We start from the raw sequence: 21211 nt of genomic DNA, 5'->3' as shown, positions 1-21211 counted from the left end.
TACAGAATGTTTGGCAAATTTACAAAGTGGCATTCTACTCAGCTATTAGAAACAATGAATTTATAAAATTTCTAGGCAAATGGATAGGAGTACAGAATATCATCCTGAGTGTAGTCACAAAAGAACACACATGATATGTAGTCACTGAAAATTAGATACAAACCTCAGAAAGCTATGAATACCTAAGAAATAATTCACAAACCTCATGAATCTCAAAACTATCGAAGGCCAAAATGTGAAAACTGCAGTTCTTCTTACAAGGGAGAACAAAACTCTCAAAGGATTAGGTATAGGATTAAATGTAATAGCAGTGATTTAAGGAGGGATAGTTCAGGGGTGATCTCACTTGGGGATCTAGCCCATGTGCAGTCACTGGGCCCAAGCACTGTAGCTGATGCTTAGGGCTCTGTCTGTGGCATATTTTCTAGGTGAGCTGCCTTGTCTGACTGCAGTGGTAGAAGATGTAGGTATCCCTGCAGAGACTTGATGTGCCATATGGTGGTATACTCCTGGTGGACGGGGCTTTACCCTCACAAAGGAGAAGGGGAGGAGTATGGGAGGTAGGACTGTGGGAGGGGTTGACTGGGATCAGGGGTAGTGATAGGTATGTAAAGAAAGTAAATAAATGTAAAACAATAAGTAACAAAAATCCAACCAAACAAAAGAAAAGGAAACAAGACAAAACAACCAATAAGATCCTAAAAAATAATATGAAATTAAAAATGTTTTAATAATAAAATATAACGAAAATTGATAACAAATAATGGTTTTCTCTTCCATAAATAGAAGTAATATGATGTGAGAAAGTACAGTCATTAATTATAAGGAGGTTTTCAATTTCATCAGTAAGACCCCATTCTTATTTTTTGAAGTAATAAACATTTAATGAACATCATCTTTGCACTACAGCAAGCAGTGTGCCATTTCTGTTTACCTGAGTAAAATGTTTTCAGTTCTCTCCATGGTAATTCTTAATTATTGCAGTATAATGACTACCATTTCAATTCTATGTTGTTTAGAAACTAAGAATTCATATCTATACCCAGTGTTCATTTAGGTCTTGGGTAAAACAGAGTAAATCTTGTAAACACTAAGATGAACGTACTGGTCACTGCTTTATGTCTTTTGTTATTTCCTTAGTAAAGAAAGCAAGAGAATGTTTACATCATAAGTATGTCCAGAATACTGCAGATAATGTTCATTAAAAGAGATTGCTATCATACTTCACAGCTTAATTATTAAATATTTATAGGATTTTAATTTCCTATTGATATTATAATTAGTTCTGACTGGAAAAGATAAGGAAGAAATGCTTTTGTGCAATAGAAAATATTATAGATAAGCTATATACCAATTTTGGATGGTAAACGATGATGATTTACATAATTCATCTGAATTTATTTTGTGCTGGAAGGTAAAACTAATATTCTTTATAACCTCATCATAAAACATCAATAAGCATTTACCATGGTTTTCATTCTTTCTACTTTTAGCTAACTCTAGATTGCATGATCTACATCAATCTCCTTTTTCCCCTCATGAATAAATTCATTTCTATTTTATTGTGCTTCACAGGTTACAGAATAATTCATTTGTAAAGAAAGTTTAGGATCCATAAAAAGAACACAAATATAAAATTTAATGCTTTCTGATCACTCAAACCACATGGTTAAACCGGAAAATAATCCTAAACAGAGATGGACTGATAGTGTATATAGAAGATATTGCTGCTGCTAAGTTTAATAAAATGTGATTGACATGCTTAGATTTATCACGGGAAAAATCACATTTTTATAACCATCCAAAATGACATGGAACAAATTTGATCCTAGTGGGTCCAATGAGAGAAACCATGTTTTGTACTGTGTGTCAGGCTTTTAACAACTCTACAGTGATTTTTTTTTTAAAGACCTGGATTTCCTTCTTGCTTGTGCTTTCTAGCCTTTTTCCCTGTAATTAATCACCTCTTTCCACATGTTTTTGACTTCTGCTTTCTGCCTGGTATTTGAGATAGCAAACCATTTACAAGAAAGAAATGTGCTGTTTTCTTAACAGCTTACAAGCCCACAAATTGATTTTTAGAAGATTACAGATTTGAAATTCCTACAACCTAAAAAAATTGATTATGAGTTCTTTATGAATAAGAAAGTTTTCCTTCCATTACATTTATTTTTCTAAATGTGCTTTGTATGTCATTGTTTCCTAAAGCAAACAGGAATTAAAAGAAAACAACTGAAATATTCTAAACACACACACATATATGTGCCTCTTATATTTCCCACTGATACAACAGGAAGTAAACACATCTCCTTTTAATACTTGAAATATGAACTAAAATGTTGTATTAATATTTAAGTAAATTACCTGAATAACAAGAAATATTAGCTTTCTCCCCTTTTAAAATATTACAGTATTTTCTGATAATCAAAAAACTAAGAAGTAGGTTTTATACTTGGAAATATTTCCTGAAGTAAAAACTGAACTCTCCTTGATTGTGTTAGTAATTGGAAGGCAACTGGTTCACAGGATAACCAGTGTATTTTAAAATCAGACTCTAGAGTTAGATGCCTTCTGCTTGAATTATTCTTAGTATTAAGGTAATATTTTGCTTTTTGTTTGTTTTGTTTTGATTTTTGTTTTGTTTTGTCAACTATTTCATTGATTGGCAACAGATCTAAGTAGATAATCCTACAAAATTGTCAACAAATACATGGAGCTCTGCCCTGTATATCTGACCACGAAATATAATTCAGCAGTGAAGGTAGGGCAGTTGAAATCTACTGTAGTATCTTTATCTTTTAAGTGTAAACAAAGGGTAGTCAAGTGATGTTTCCAGTTTGTTTTCCAAAATGACAAATGGCCAACTACTGTAGAATACTTTCCATAAATTTTAGGAGAGCATGAGTTATATAATGAAAAATGGTCCGCCCAAAATTACAAATATTTAGATAGTATGAAACTTGAGTGACAAGTATAAAAAACTGTATGAATCAATTAAATCATGTAGATAAACTTAACCATTTAAACAAATGTAGATATTCCCTCACCATTTGAGGAGTAATTGTGTGTCCCATTTATTGTTAGTAAAAAAATTATTCTGTAGTCTCAAGAAAAACTAAGTGCTTTCTACAAATGTGATGTTACTTTTTAAAGTAAGTGATTACATTTGCTGACACTAGTGGGAGCAGAGGGACATTTGGCATAAAATGTGTAGATTCCTCTTGGTAGGATGGTCAGTAAATTCTACACAGCCATGAACATGAGAGTTCTTTTTGTCCTGTGGTGTCTTCGTTGATTTCTTTCTTCAATAGCTGCCTATTTTCACATACAAATCTTTCTCTTGCCTTTTCAGGCAAGATACTGTAATTTTTAATGGCTTTTTAGAGAGGTATGAGTTTATTTTCCTAAACTTCTTTCTCATATGTTTAAAGTTTTCATATAGAGAAGCTCTTGGTTGTGTGTGTGTCTGTGTGTGTGTGTGTGTGTGTGTGTGTGTGTGTGAGGGGGTGAAATTTCTTAGGCTTTGCTTACTGTAAGTTTCATATTGTCTGTTTACACTACACATTTTTAGTTCCATGCTCATTATAAGTTCAACATTAAAATATTTTTCTATTTTTAATAATTTATCATACAACTTATTCCTTTTTCACATTCCTTCCAACCCCCTTCCAGATCCACTGTTACTTCTTTTCTAATCATTAGCCATTAAATCTGAAATGTTTTTTGGATTTTTATAATCATTACTATTACATAATTATCGATATTATTTTGTATCAATTATCATGACGTTTTGTGGTTTTAGTATTTTTTCTTTAAAAAAATCATTCAGACTTTGAGATAATATCCTGTTTCAAAAAAATAAGAGAACTAAATCATTTTCTTCTCTAATGTTGAAATCAGCTAATTGTTCAAAAATGTTCATCAATTATGATATTTTTACCAAAAAGAAGTACTTCTGTTTTTTTTTTTCATTCAGTCAGCTGACAACTGAACCTCTTCCACAGTAGAATATGCAGTAGGTGTCTTTTTTGTTTGTTTCTCAAGGACAGTGTTTAGATGCATGTAAAAAGCAAACCATTCAAATTTATTCTTTACTTGGCTGTATTCACCAGTGACAAGAGTTGGGCTAATTAGACTAATCTTGTATAGGAGTAGTTTTTTAATTTGTTCCTTTCTCTAAATATTCCCAGCTATATACAGCTACTTAAATGTAGATTTCTTTTTTTCTATCAATTCAAATTTATTTTTTTTAAAAAACAACTTTGGAAGTGTGTCTGGTGCCTTAACTCTGCTCTGGCACATTCTCCTACCCCAGTGTGCATTGCCATTCACAGTCTCGGGTACAACACAGCTTTCTTCCTTTTCTCTTAATATTTTCAACTAAGTTATAATGTGCACTATTTAACCGGTAAAGACTTCAATTTTGTCAGAAGTCTGATAATTATTAATATTTACGTTTATGACTGACAGAAGCTCTCAGAGCCTTTAACAGTCGAGGCCTCAGAAGATATGAATATCACTTTTTTGTTTTTCTATTTTTTCCTTTATTTATTTAATCCACATCTGGGAGGTTCAGACAAATAGTTCCAATGGATAATTAGTTTCTCTATGTCTGTGTTCTTAGCTGTTCTTTATCAGAAACCCCTTTGAACAAAAACAGGTGTGAAATTAGGGGAGTTTGATGAAAATTAAACGCTAATCAGAGTACAGGGCTTTTAAAATATAAAAACATTGTTAAAAGCTGAAACAATATAAAAAGCATAGTTGTTGTCTTGAAAGTAAGATCTTGGTCCACAAACATGAAATAAAGGCACCATTCTCAGATCACAGTAACAGCAACACAATCCCACAAAGCAGTGTAGCTGACCTAATGCATACACAGGAAGAAAAGCTGACCTACTATTTTTTTTTGTTTGTTTTCTTGAACTTCACACACTCTGTGAGTTGTTTCTGGGGTGTTCAGAGCTGTCTGAGGTTAGTATCCCATTATCAGTGACTGCAAATCATCTCTGTTGTTTTCTAACTGTGTTATCTCACTCAGGATGATATTCTCTAGATGCATCCATTTTCTTAAGAATTTCATAAAGTCATTGTTTCTGATAGCTGAGTAGTACTCCACTATGTAAATGTACTTCAATTTTTGTATCCATTCATCTACTGAAAGATAATTGTTCTAAATTTTTAAAAAGATTGAAATTCTGATTTTAGGACTTATTAGCTGTTTTCAACAGCAATTGACTATTTTGAGCACTGATATTAAATGTTTTTTTTCACTTTCTAGTATTTTACCCAACAGCATGCATTAATTTTCTATAATCCTCATGCATAAATGTTTCCTGGATTTGATGTATTTTATAAACCTGATGAAATAGCATCCAAAATAATATATTATAAACTTAACCCCTTTGGGTAACTTCATATAATACCATTAGTAGAAATGAGCTTTAAGAGGATGGAAATTATTTTTCTGTTTTACTCTTTTAAAGATTATTAGACATTAATCTACTTAGTGTTATCATCCAGAGGCAGAGAAAAATACCAATGAAAAGCCCAACTTCAGATTCTGGAAACATACACTAAAGGCTAAAACGAACAATAACAGAAATAATGCTATAATTAATGGAAGGATTAGTGATGATCACAAATATACTAACAAGAAAAGTAAGAATCAAAGTGCAAATTGTTTCCCTAAGTGATTTATATATGTTACATAGTCTCACAATTACTGTGATTCTAGGACTTGTGGTAACTTCAATTTCAAACATGGAAAAATGTGATCACAAGTAATTTGTACAATACAGTTCACAAGTTATAAGAGATATAGTAAAGCTTTTACTTATTTGTATTTTGTGTTATTGAGATTTAAGATTGGTTTCTACACGTAAGTAATGTTTGGGTAATATTCTCTGCAAGTTACAACTGACAAAATTGTAGTATGAGAACAAGTGGTGAGACACATGGACCCAGAAGCCTAATCTGATCAAGAATGAAGCTAAAAAGAAAAAGTACAAACCACATTTGACTTGAAGTATTTACATTCTAACTTCATGAATTTATTGAGGTATAAACAAATGTTAGAAAGTTAAATCTACACACCTTGGCTAATAAATGACATTTGTGAGTGTTTTCCTTAAAATTTCTGAGAACTACTCTATGATATACATATACTAATATAAATGGGTATTTAGTGAGTCCATTGTAATCAGCTGAAACCTACAGAGAGAGCCAGTCAGGCTAGATGGCATATGTGAAGAAATTATAGGATTCCAAATCACATGCTTGTATTGCAATGCTGTGAACTTTTATATTTTCTTTTCATTCTGAACACTGTTCAACTACTGTAATTGATGCACGACTGTGGGATGTTGACTATGATATTCTAAAATGCAAGTGATTACTATTCATTTTGATTTTTGACATCAAAATAAACAATATCTGAACAACAAATTAATTTTATTATAAACCAAAATAAATTCTTGTTGAGACTCAGCTGGAATCCATACATAGACACAAATCAATTTCTATATAGAACTCATTCATTTCTGCATGCAATTTCACAAAACAAGTTTACAAAATAATAAAACTAGCCACTATAGCCCAATAAGCAGGAAATATTTAGAAATTTTAGTTGGCTTTATCTGTATTATACATAGTAGCCTGAGTAAATATGATTATAAACTTGGCAGAATCTTTTAGTGCTTTAAACTTATTTTTCCAGTCAACATCAAATCCAATGAAATCATAAATTCTCTAGTTCTTTGTTTAATATGTGTTAGATAGATTGATAGACGAATGGATGAATGGATGAATGGATGGATGGATGAATAGATAGATGGATGGAGGGATGGTTGGATGGTTATACAGATAGAAGAAAAAGCAGCAAAATATTCTCACTCCAGTTTCTGTATTCCTCTATAAACATCCAATACAATGAGCCCTGCCAACCCTTCAAAACTCTATCGATATAGTGAAGAACTCTGGGGGAATGTTATGTTGTTGAACAGTTTAAGAATAATTGGTTTCTTCTCTGTAATGCACGGTTATGGATTCCATACTTAAGATTATTGAATTTCTTCAGTAATAATATAGTTATATGAAAGAACTCAAAATATGAAACCTGGTCTTATTATTGGAATCATTCATTAATAGTATTTTTAACACTGAGAATGGAAACTGTCATAATTGAGTAACTTTACAGAAAAGTATTCAGGAGAATGGAAAACCTCCCTCCAGGAAAGAGTGGGAGGTTCTGAGACTAAGGAGAGAAACCGAATATCACCCAATTGGGAGAACGGAAACAGATTAGTATAGAAGGGGCTATGTAATTTGACCAGGTGTAACTAACACATTGAACAGTTGTTACAAAGGAAGCTGAGCGGAAAAGATTCTTAGAGCAGAGATTTGTCAGGCATGGACCCGCCTTTTTAAACCACGAGAAGAGAACCAGAGCTGCAGTTCTTACAAGTCTCCTCCCATGTTCAGTGGGCTCTACAGTGATTGAGTGGTTTTGATTCATTTCGGCTACTTCGTAAGTCAATCCTCACCCACAATCCTGTTAGTAATCCCAATAAAACCCATTCTTCACCAAATAAGACACTGGGTATAATCCTTATTTGGTATGTCATTGATTTGTTTTCCTGTGTGCAGCAAAATTCATGAAAAATTAATTTCTGCCATTGTTATCACTTATTTTAAACTGAGTGACATTTGAAGCTTTTCATTTTTATGACGGAATGCAGACAAGATTTTTTTTTTTATTTTTCCAATTTTTTTAATTGGAAATTCTCTGTATTTACTTCTCAGATGCCAATTCCCACAATCTCATCCCCCTCCCATTCCCATTGCCTCCAAGAAGGTGCTCCCTCTCCCAACCACCTTCTCCCACCTAAACAGCTTGGCATTCCCCTACACTGGGAAAACAAACATTCTCTGTATCAAAGGCCTCTCTGTCCACTGATGCCTTAGCATGCTATCTTCTGGGGCATATGCACCTGGAGCCATGGGTCTCGCCAAGTTAAGTCACTGGTTGTTGTTTTAGTCTCTAGGAGCTCTGATGGGTTTGGTTAGTTGATAATTTTGTTCTTCCCATGGGGTTGCAGACCCTTTCAGCTCCTTTAGTCCTTTCTCTAGCTCTTTCATTGTTGTCTTCATATTCAGTATGATGGTTAGCTGCAAGCATCTTCCTCTGTATCACTATGGCTCTGGCAGAGCCTCTGAGCAGGCATCTATATTAGGTTGCTGTCAGTAAGCACTTCTTGGTGTCAGCCATAGTGACTGGGTTTGGTGGCAGTTTCCAGATGGTCTTTTCTCTAACACCTCCTCCTCTATATGTCTCTTCATTTCCTCCCATTGGGTGTTTTGTTCTTTGTCTAAGAATTACTGAGGCATCCAATCTCTGGCCTTCCTTCTCTTTGAGCTTCATAAGTTCTATGTATTGTTTCTTGGGTATTTTGAGCTTTGGGTCTAGTATCTGCTTATCAGTAAGTACATACTATGAGTGTTATTTTGTGAATGAGTTATCTCACTCAAGATGATAGCTTCGAGCTCCAATTATTTGCCAAGAAATTTTATGAAGTCATTGTTTCTAATAGCTGAATAGTACTCCATTGTGTAAATGTACCAAAATTTCTGAATCCATTCCTCTATTGAAGGATATCTGGGTTCTTTCTAGCTTCTGGCTATTATAAATAAGGCTGCTATGAACATGGTGAAGTACTTGTTTTGTTAAATGTTGTAGCTTCTTCTGGGTATATACCGAGGAATGGTATAGATGGGTCCTCAGATAGTACTATGTCCAATTTTCTAAAGAACCAGCAGACTGGTTTCCAGTGGATGTACCAGCTTAGAAACCCACTGACAATGGAGAAGTGTTCCTCTTTCTCTTCATTCTTGCTAGCATCTGCTGTCACCTGGGTTTTAGTCCTTAGTTATTCAGATTGGGGTGAAGTAGAATTTCTTAATAGGATCATCTGATTCTCTAGAGTCTAACTTCTTGTGTTCTTTGTATATATTGGATGCTAGACCTCTATCAAATTTAGGATTAGTAAAGATCTTTTCCCAATCTCTTGGTTGCCATTTTCTCCTTTTGACAGTGTCCTTAAGACAAGATAACTTAATAGAATTAGGACTGGAAAGAGTAATTAACTAACTCAAGTTTAGTTCTACTTTACTTTTGATAGTATAGACATGCAGTAGGGCCTGAGATCTTCAAACAACATCCTTTAATAGCTTCATGTATAGATTGGAGGGTTCTATGATCAATGACATATTTTATTACCCACTTATTGTAAAGACTCTCCTTAGACCTATGGTAGTATAGCAGAAATTATTGGGGCAGTCAACTTTTCAGCACTATGATGAATACCAGAAAAGTACCTACTCATATAAATAAGATATTCATTTCCTTTCTTAAATCAATAATCAGTTCGCTGAATGGCCTTTTCTCTGTAAGCAAGACAGCTCATTCATAGATGAACAGTGTTATGGACTTACTAAATAACATGCTGGCTGAAGAGCAGAAAGAAAAGAGGAGGCTTGCAATTCTAATAACTGCTTTAGGGGCCTTTCTTCCCCCTGAATATAATTTTATTTGTTTAATTTTGATATTTTTCTCAAGTATTATATCCTCACTCCAGTCTCTTTCAAGTTTCCTCTCCTGTAAATCCGTCCTCCTTCTGCCTCCCTTCTAAAATGATCAGGTCTCCAAGGAACATCAACCAAATGGCATAAAAAGCTTCTGCTTGCATTGTTAGGAGTCTCTCAAGAGCACCAATCTACTCATGCATAGCATATATATGGAGGACATAGATCTGACCCCAAGGGGCATTTCTTATGTTCCCCAGACTCTATTAACTAAGATCATCCTGTAAATGTTCTTTCAAAGTCCACTGCCTTTGGACTTTGCCCTGGAATAGATGATCTTTTGGGAATTTATATGAATTAATCAACAGGAATTGAAAATGTTTGATTTCACTTCTCACTATATGATACAAAGCACAGAGGATTTCCAAATAATTCAGGATTCAATTTCCTGTACTTCTGTGGCCCATTCTAATTTTTCATGAGCATTACTATGCAATCTGATTTGTCAGTTTTTGAATGTAGAATAACTTATTTCTTGATTTGATTCACAGAATGAAGCAGGTGTGATATGTATTCTGAATCTAACATGTAAGTTCTAAGTGTACTTCAAAGTGCCACTTTCAGAATCTTTCTCTGTGAACAAGTATATATACATGTTATACTAAAATCACATACATATCTTCATAATATATATAAATTGTATACATATATATGTATATAAAGTCTATTTGATAAGATGCTCATGTCTGCTTCACAGAGTACTCTAATCTAAAGGTATATACTAAGTGATAAAAATAACACCCATAGATTATAATGGTTTTGTAAATAATTCATATTTCAGTGACAAATTTAAAAATACCAGAGATAGATGAGAGTAAACATGGTATATGAAGGCTGGAACAGTGCCTCAACTGTTTAGAGTATTTACTTTTTCTCCTCCTCCTCTTCCTTCTTCTTCTCCTCCCGTTCTTCGTTTTCTCCTCCTCTTCCTTACTCTTCTTTCTCCTCCTCCTCCTCCTCCTTCTTCCTCCTTCTTCACCTTCTTTTTGTCCTTCTGTTTTGTTTGTTTTATTATGCTTTCATTTATTTAGTTATTCACTTTACATCTGAATCACAGCCCCCCTTTTCCCTTGCCTCCTAGATTTTTGTTAATTTTTCATTTTTCTTGGTTATTTTATTCATTAAAATTTTAACTGCTATTCCCCATTCCCAGTTTCCCCACCACAGACCACTAATCCCTCCCCCTGCCATTATGATGGTGCTCCCAATCTTGCCTCAATACCCCAGCATTCCCCTACTCTAGGTCATCAAAATTCCTCACAATCAAGAAGCTCCACTCTCATTGATTCCAGATAAGGCAATGCTCTGCTCCATAGATAACTAAGCCATGGTTACTTCTTTGTGTACTCTTTGGTTGGTGGTTTAGTCCTAGAGAGATTTAGGGGTACTGGTTGAATTTTCTTTTTAACATTCCCCTTCTTCTCTGATAAAGTCCTACCCCATCCACAAAGAGTACCATCCTGCCCTGTATCATCAGCAAGCAACAGGACTTGGTGCATAGTCAGTCATTAAAGCCAGACATGGTAGCCCAGTTAGGGGAAAGGAATCCAAAGGGAGGCAACAGACTCAGAATCAGATCTGCTTCACTTGGTGAGAGACTCACATAGATACTATGTTACAAATCTGCTACATCTATGTAAGGACACTAGGTTCAGACAATCCTGGGTATGTACCCTAAAATCAAGTCCCAGATCCCATGTTAGGAGCCTCACAATCTCCTGTAACTCCAGCTTCAGGAAACATAAGACTGTTGAACTCTGTAAGTATATGGAAAAGTAAGTGGCCACCCAATGTCTTTAATCAAAACCATTTTATAATGAAATCTAAACAAATATTTAAAAATTGATTGTTATAATAAGTTTTAATGTCTCTACTTGTGATTACAAAACAAGTAACAAATATAAAAGATTTAACAATTATTAAATAATAATTGTAAATCATATGTGTATACACAAAACTAGACACATTGTATCCATGTCTGTGGGTTTGTTAATTTTAAATGTTCACAATTAAAATATATTTAGATTATTAAACATTCATAATATAAATTGCATGAATGAAATATTTTAACCATATCATGCCCACTTCATTAATATTTTATTTTGCCAATACTTTTTACATGATATTAATATTTAAATGGATTTATATTAAAAATCAGGGTATTTACAGTCACATGCTGCTCCACATGTCTCTGGCTTTACTATTATTTTATATTCTATTCATTTTTGTATCATAGGATATACCTACCAACGTACAAGTGTCATGATTCAGCCTTAAACACTCTTGTCTCTTTCATTAATAAATGTTTGCCTGCAAGTGCTACTCACACACAAACATTCTCTTCCCAAGTATACATTAGATAATGATTCCCTACGATTCCCTAAAAGTCTTGCTCAGTTGTATATTTTTATATGTGTTTTGAATTTATATTCAGTAAATAACTGCTTCAAAATGTAGCCAATATGAAAATACAATTTATATCCTGTAGATCTTTCAATTTATTCATATTCAAGCTAATAATTTCTGTATTTGTTGTTATCCTGTTGTACAAGAGGCTGAACACAAAGCCGTGTTTATGGCAGCTAATGAGCTCTAGTCACAGTACCAGTACTGGTACTTTCATTTTCATAATTTTCTTATTTATTATTATCCACTTTTTGGCCATCTAGCTTTCTATTTAATCACTCATATATCATTTTCACATATTAACTCTTAACAGATATTATCTATGTGTTGTCTCTCTGTATATCTATATAGTTTCCATTTGGAGTTCATTATTTCTCATAAGATTGAAAGAATTAATTTTGTTATGAAGTGTGATCAGCTGTGAAAATTTCAGACCCTTTTGAAGATATTATTACTAAATTGTAAGACTACCCTCTGTAAGTATTTCCTATTTGCATAAGCATATCAGCGAAACATACACATCTACTTTCTTTCTAATTATGTAACTGCATACTTAACAACTATATGGAATCTGAATTAATAATGTGACATATAATTGCAACTTTACAGTAAACAATAACAAAACAACCATGATATAAAGAAGTCTTTAAATGTAATGACTGAATATTAAATTATTTGGTGGTGTTGGTAGATATTCTTTGCTTCCTGTGTCACCAGTTATCTCTTCATTCTCCTGCTTCGGCAACATATGTTGGAACATCTGAGACAATTTTATTATTTCCTTAAGGGGGAAGTTATGCTCTTTGGGAACTGAGTTTTAAATATTTAACTGTAGAAATAATTTCACCCCTTAGGTCTTTGTTAGCATTCCGAGCAAAAAAAAAAAAAAAATATTCAATAGGCACTAAGAGGGTGATATGTCACTTGAGAAAGGTTATCATTGCTTTGAAAGTGTGCCAAAGCATAAACTAAGAGAGTTATTATTCCTAGATCAGAAATCAAGTTCAAAATATATTGCAAGCTGGTATGGCTTACACTTATTGACCCTTAGATAGTTTCTGAAAGCTGTATGTTGAAATGTAGAATGATTTACAAGAGCTGTCTTTCTGCCTCTTTGTAAATCCACACCAATACATTCTATCTCTTAGTAAGCACACACCCACTTCCCTACATTTTTTTCTATATTTTTAGTGATAATTATCCGCTTGTTATAGCTTCTTCCATTACAATGATTATTTACTGTACATACTTATTTTATCAAACCAAAATCAGAGAACTATTATTTTCCAATATCTACATTTATTAAATATTGTTAATTTTTGCTTTTATTTCATGACAGTTCATATGTTTTAGCTTTCCACAGTGCTCTCTGCAATGACATAAGAGTCTTGTCATATCTTTGCACAATGACGTTTACAATAGATTTTCTGTTGCACTTGCTGAGCCATGTATATATATATATATATATATATATATATATATATATATATATATATATATATAAAATTTTCAAATGAGTCCCTGTTAAATAGGCAAAGAGAATGTATGTTCAAATCTTTGTCTTTGTATTTAGTGAAATCATGCCACACATCACAGGACAGGTTATATCATGTCTCATATTGCAGAGAGATAAAAATTGATCCCGAGAGAGTCCTTGTAATACTATTAAGCAACTAGCCAGTAGAATTTGATTATACATGAAAATACAGATTATACATGAAAATCTGTTACACATCCTGAAATTTCATTGGATATTCAAATGAAATGAAAGGTTTTTTTTTTTTGGTTTTAATAAACTTCTCAGCATCAGTATTGTGATAGACATGGGGCTACCATTGCTGCATTGACTCTTTGAGTTTATGCCTACTATGTAGTGGGGAAAGATGTTCTATTGGGAAGTGTATGTCACTATGAGATTTGAAAGTTGTTAATAAACCTAAGACCTCAGCAAAGTGGCAGAGTTTCTAATCATGCAGAATATGATGAAAACAGATGCTCCCTTGCACACAATAAATGGTGAAAACTCTCACAATTCATCACAGCTGAAATCATGTGAGTGACAAAGCTTGGCTCTCTCCACAACTGGCACAGTCTATCAAATGGGATTCAGGATGGTTCTCTAATGGTTGCTTTCTAGATGATTGAAATCCAAACTTTCCAGTTCCAAGCTACCAAGACTGCAACTGAGCTCTCATCACTTTTTAACCAGTTAGTGTTGCAAAGACAAAAGTAAACTTCACAGAAGACATTTGCCAGTAAATATACAGAAAATTTAGTTGGGAGTGAGAGACGATGTCTAAAACATAATTGGATATTGTGATCAATTTATTTTTATTGTAATCTTCAAGGAAGCTTGAATCATTTGAATATGATCACAGCTATCAACATTTCCTGTTTATTAATATTTTTTCTTCAAGAAAAGCCATCCTCTACCTTCACTGACTGATTCTTAGCTACAAAATGTTAAAGAAAATCACAAATAAACTCTAGATACTTTTAGTTATTATCTAAGTTATCTTTTTTTATTTTACATTTATGGTGACTCATTGTATCTCATCATGCTTAAGATTTATTAATTAATCATTTTATTCATTTACATTTTAAATGATATTCCTTTTCCACTTACTCCCCCCACAACCCCCATCTTATTCTCACTCCTACTCTCTTCTTTTTCTCTATGAAGTTGCTACTCAACTCACTTACCCATCTACTCCCGCATTATTGCTCTAGCATACCCTTACAGTGGGGCATCAGCTTCCACAGGACCCAGGGCCTAACATCCCGTTGATATCAGATAAAGCCACCATATAATAAAGCCATCTATCCTTCTATATGTAATCTTTTTTTTTTTTTTAGTGGTTTAGTTTCTGGGAGATCTGTGTCTTGCAGTTAGTTAATAAAGCTCATCCTATAAGGTTGCGATCCTCTTCAGCCCTTCAGTCCTTCTCTTAGCTCTTCTATTGTGGTTCCTGGATTCAGTCTGAAGGTTGACTGTATCTGCATCTGTATTTGTCAGGTGCTAATAGAACCTCTCGGGGAACAGGAATACTAGCCTCCTGTCAGGAAGCACTTTTTGGCATCAGGGATTTTGTACCACTCTTCAGATGGGATAGAGTACTAGCTGGGACAGTCTTTGGATAGCCTTTCCTTCAGGGTCTGTTACATTTTTTTATCCCTATCTTTCCAATGGACAGGAATATGTCTAGGTTAAAAATTTTGAGATAGGAGAGTGGCCCCATCTCTCAACTGGGGGCGTAATTTCTAGCAGTAGTCTCTAAAGGTTATCTCTCCCCCTTGTTGGGTATTTCAGCTGATGTCATAATGTTAGGTTCTAGGAGCCTCCCTCTTCTCTATCATTTGGGACTTTCTAGTGGCTACACCGACATCTCCATCCTCCACTGCTACCTATTTCTATTCAATTTTGTGACCCTCTGTACTTCTCTCTGTCTCTTCAAATACCTGATCCTGCCTCCATTTTTCCCTCTCATATTCTCCTTTCCAGGTTCCTCCCCGCCTCTACTGCTTGTGATTAGTTTGTTCCCACTTCTATTATGATAGAAGCATTTACACGTTGGAGTTCCTTTTCCCTTATCTAGATATAATTTGTTGGTTGTATCATGGAAATTTTGAGGTTGTGGACAAATACCTATTTATCATTTATTACATAATATGTGTCACTTTAGTGTATAATTTGCAATCTACTGACCACAGGTGTAATAAGACTTGGAGCTTTACTTACTAATGTCTTGTTTTATGTCACCAAACACTACCACCACTGATATTTGAAAGATCACAAGTGAAAGAGGAAAATTTAATCTAAATTTGTATGGCAGATATGTATATATATATACATATATATATATAAATATATATATATATATATATATATATATATATATATATATATATATATATATATATATACATTGGTTAAAAAATATTGGTTAAGAACAATATTTGCTTTTGCCTAGAAACCAGTTGGGTTTTTTTGTTTGTTTGTTTGTTTGTTTTGTTTTGTTTTGTTTTTTAGATTTTTTTTCTAGCACCAACCCAGTGGCTCAGTTTAATTCCAGAATATCTGACTTTCTCCTCTGGTATTTGCAGGCTATGAACACAAATGAAAGAAAGACAGTAAAGGAAAGAACATAACCATAAAATTAAGTAAAATCCAAGAAACAATATCTGCTCACTGTATGATTCAACTGTAAGGAGGAACAAACTATAAGTCCCTGGATCACGTGTTCTTTTTATTTTATTTCCTTCATCTATAAAATGAGAAAAGCATTATTATTTTTTATCATAGTGTGATAGTAAAAGTGAATGAATGGAAAATGCAGTGCCCTTTAAAAATGTTCAACACAGAGTACTAGCTATTATTCTTTTCTAGCCATTAATAAAGACATTTCTACACTCTACAGAATAATTTACAAAAGCCCTTTTTTTAAGTTTCATCTGGCTAGAAAAACAAACATTTCAATAAAACTAAACATAAATAACTTAAGTAGTGGAAAATATTATGTATGGAAACAATAAAATGATTATCAACTCTACTTCCTATTTGCAGCAGTATCTTTCTTCTTTAGCTTGAATTCTCAAAAGGTCCTAGACAGCAAAAGGAGTCAAGGGAATACAAATCGAAAAGAAAGAGGTAAAAACATCACTCTTTGCAGATGACATGATAGTGTACTTAAGTGACCCCAAAAATTCCACCAGAAAACTCCTACAGCTGATAAACAAGTTCAGCAAAGTGACTGTATACAAAATTAACTGAAACAAATCTGTAGCCTTCCTATAGTCAAAGAACAAACATGTGGAGAAAGAAATTAGGGAAAAGATACCATTCACAATAGTCACAAAAAGTATGAAATACCTTGGTGTGACTCTAACTAAGCAAGTGAAGAACCTGGATGACAAGAACTTCAAACTTCTAAAGAAGGAAATCGAGGAAGATATCAGAAAATTGAAAGATCTCCCGTGCTCATAGATTGGAAGGATCAACAATTTAAAAATGGTCATCCTACCAAAAGCAATCTGCAGATTCAATGCAATCCCCATCAAAATTCCAACCCAGTTCTTCTTTGACTTGGAAAGATTAATGTGCAATTTCATATGGAATAACAAAAGACCTAGGATAGTGAAATCCATCCTCAACAACAAGGAAACATCTGCGGGAATCACTATGCCTGACCTCAATCTATATTACAAGGCAATTGTGCTGAAATCTGCATGGTACTGGTACAGAAATAGGTACGTGGATCAATGGAATAGAATAGAAGATCCATTAATAAACCCTCACGTATATGGTCACCTGATTTTTGACAAAGGAGCCGTAAACATTCAATGAAAAAAGGACAGCCTATTCAACAAATGGTGCTGGTCCAACTGGCACTCAGCATGCAAAAGAATGAAAATAGACCCTTTCTTATCTCCTTGTACAAAGCACAAGTGTAAGTGGATCAAAGTTCTCCACATTAAACCAGATAGACTGAAACTATTAGATGAGAAATTAGGGAAACCTTAGAACACATAGGCACAGGAGAATATTTTCTGAACAAAACACCAATGGCTCAAGCTCTAAGGTCAAAGATTAACAAATGGGACTTAATGAAATTGCAAAGTTTCTGTAAAACTAAGGACATTGTCAAACAAACAAAACGACAGCCAACAGAATGGGTAAAGATCTTTACCAACACCACATCAGATAGAGGCCTAATATCCAAGGTATACAAAAAATTAAAAAAGCAAGACACCAGAGAATCAACAACCCTATTAAAAAATGGGTACAGAGCTAAACAAAAAGGTCTCAGTTGAGGAATATCGAATGGCTGAGAAACATCTGAGGAAGTTCTCAACATCCTTAGCCATCAGGGAAATGCAAATCAATACAACCCTGAGATCCCACCTCACACCAGTCAGATTGGCCAAGATTCAAAACTCAGATGACAACAGATGCTGGTGAGGTTGCAGAGAAAGAGAAACACTTCTCCACTGTTGGGGGTGTTGTAAACAGATACAACCACTCTGGAAATCAGTCTGGTGATACCTCAGAAAATTGGACATAATACTAACTGAAGACCCAGCTATTCCACTTCTGGGCATATACCCCAGAGACACTTTAATATACAACAAAGGTATATGCACCACAATGTTCATAGCAGCTCTATTTATAATAGCCAGAAGCTGGAAAGAACACAGATGTCCTTCAGTAGATGAATGGATACAAAGATTGTGGTACATTTACACAGTGGAATACTACCAGCCACCAGAAATAATGACTTAACCAAATTCTTAAGAAAATTGCTGCATCTAGAGAATATCATCCTGTGTGACATAACCCAGTCACAAAAGAACAGACAACATATGCAGTCACTGATAATGGGATGCTAACCCCAGAGACTGGCACTGCCCCAGAAACAACTCACAGACAGTGTGAAGTTCATGAAAAAAAAAATCAAAACAAAACAAAACAATAAATAAATAAAAAAATAAAAATGCAAAAATTTCAATGTAACTTTTGTAACCGAACACATAAAAGTTGCCATATGTTATTAAGCTTCTGTGTTTTCCTCTTTACATTCATTTGTTTTAATAATTCTGTTAACCCAAAATGGGGCTGAAATAGATGAGCTGTACACATTTTATCAACTTTTAAAATAACATCTTGCATGCTCTGCTCAACAATAATAAAATAATTCAGGCTGTAATTCAAGAAAATGCCTTTCTCACACATGCTCAAAAACATAAACTTAAGGGTATCTCACGTAAAAAATGTCTTGGCTACCAACCTTCCATCCGTCAGATTCGCACGTACCAATTTATTTTTACCTTTGCCTCAAATTCTGTTTTTTTTTTTTTTTCCTTATTGATACCATTGGATTTTCTCTTATATATGCTTTGACTTTAATCACTCCATATATCTTAAGATGCCAACCTCTGCTCCCTACTGTACCTGGAACATGGCTCTTCATTCAAATACACTTTTAGGATCTTTTGTTCTCAGTGGTTCTTCATGTATACCAGGATGACTTCACACTCAGAGCTCCACCTGCCTCGGCCTCCAGTGTGATATATTAAAGTTGTTCACAACTATATGTCTTTTAGGGATGTTTCTTAATTAGTGATTGATTGGGGAGGTTCAAGTACATTTTAGATTGTACTCTCCCCTGGCTGGTGGTCCTTCATTTCACAGAAGCAGGCTGAGCAACTCATAATAATCAAAGTAGTAGGCCACATCCTTCCTACAGCCCTGTATCATTTATAGTTCCAGGTGTTGTGCTCTTTTGGTTCTTGTTTTGACCTCCATCAGTGGTTACCAATGATAGGGAAATGTAAGTCAAGTTGGCCTTTTCCTTCCCAATTTATTTTCAAGAAGGTCATATTTTTTTATCATTGCAATAGAATTTCTAAGAAAATACTCACACATCAGCTAACGCAAATATTTTGCATAATTATATAAAGTGTTATTCATAGCCATAATTACATTTTCAATTTCACTTCTGGGAGTTTATTTGTGGAAAGCACAAATTAACTTTTTGTGAAAGATTTTTCATCTTTTATCCATTCATGAGATAATTCACGTGACTACCTTCAACATTTGTAAAGACCAGGGAGAGTTTAGCTCTGTAAATTCTTTATTAGTCCATTTCACTTTCATTCATGTATTAGACAAAATTGTCACAGGACATGTTTGTCAAATTTGAAGTGTATGATCACAATAAATTTATATAAATCACTTAATTTTGAATTACATACTCATATCATCTTAAGTTTCTTCCAGTCAAATTCTCACTTTTTGCATTATATTTGTAGGCTTCTTCTTGCTATAAAAGATTTTAGTGTCTAAAACATTACTTCCAAAACAGAGTCATTTTTTTCTTGTACTTTTGTGTACTCTTTCTGTGTAATGTATTGAATTTCTGGTAAAAATAAGTAGTGAAAATGAGACTGAAGTCTAGAAGAGCTATGTAAAATCATCAGTGATCATAAAGAAAGAAGCATACCATTTTACCTCTCATTACAATATTTGACTGTACCATTAAGTTTTGCTTCACATGCATTCATATATATTTTAACAATTAAAAATGTAGCTTCATGTGTTACTGATAGAGATAGGATATTGTTAAAAGTGAATGGTTATAATGTAAACCAATATTAGTAAATATGAACACAAAATGAGAAATAATAAATGGAAGAAGCTATCATAGGTAGCACCATCATAACCCTTGTACCTAACATACATTCCAGCACTCACTCCTTTATCTTGATAGAATTTCAAAGCTTACCCAGAATCAACCAATTGATTTCAAGGACTTTGAATTGTTTAACTAGTTCATCAACATTGCACTATCCAATTAATATTTTAATATATGTGTCTTTTGTAGAATATATGCTAAAGGAAGCCATAGCTTAATCCACTTTCTATTAGAAAATTTTGCTGAAAAGCCTCACTGGTTTATTGTCATATATTCATAATGGAAATTGGTTCCTGTCCCTAATCTGACTTAATGGAAAGAAAGATCAAGTTCTTGACATATCTGATAGGATATCAACACAATTTGCTGGAACGCTTGCCACTTGATGATGAAACTGTCAGAACTGTACTAATGAGAAAGGGATGCTTTGATTAGATGTCTTGTTGAATGTTAATTTCAAAGTTGGGATAATAGAGTTCATTTTTTGACATAAAATTCTGAGGAGTATTAAACAGACTTTTAAAGGGCCAGAAAGTCAGGATGGAATAAACCACCATTTATCTGATACACTGGAGAAGTATGCCCTTCAATATGACATTGAAGAGCCACATAATTTAATCATGTCAATAATTCCAAGGAAGAGTGCATGTGTTTTACATTTAATAAGGCTAACCTCACATTTAAACAGTTCTGTTGTGTCAGAATAATGTGTGGTCAAAGATAAGAAACACTTCAAATAAAAAAATTGCCAATATTACCCAATAATCCTTTAAATTTATGTGGTGTTTTGTCTGTATGTTATGTAGCAATATTCACATATATGTTAAAGAATTTTCTTCCTGGTACCATGGAGTAGGCACATTTTAGAATTGCCAACATCTGTGATTTTTCTAAAAGAAATATGCTTAAGGAAGAGCCATTACCTTCGACATGAAGCAGAAAAGAGTTTCACCAGTATACTCTGCTACCCA

General features: G+C 33.7%; 1 pseudogene across 1 annotated transcript in view; it reads left to right on the top strand.

Annotated features, from left to right (window-relative positions):
* LOC308431885 (olfactory receptor 10AG1-like) overlaps positions 1-21211 on the top strand; it is a 110642-nt pseudogene that overhangs the window by 50358 nt on the left and 39073 nt on the right. The gene's annotated exons all lie outside the window — the stretch shown is intronic.

This window comes from Micromys minutus (genome assembly GCF_963924665.1).
Source record: "Micromys minutus genome assembly, chromosome: 17".
NCBI lineage: Eukaryota > Metazoa > Chordata > Mammalia > Rodentia > Muridae > Micromys > Micromys minutus.
Note: the sequence above shows the minus strand (reverse complement) of the source record. Positions and strands in the feature narration are given on the sequence as shown.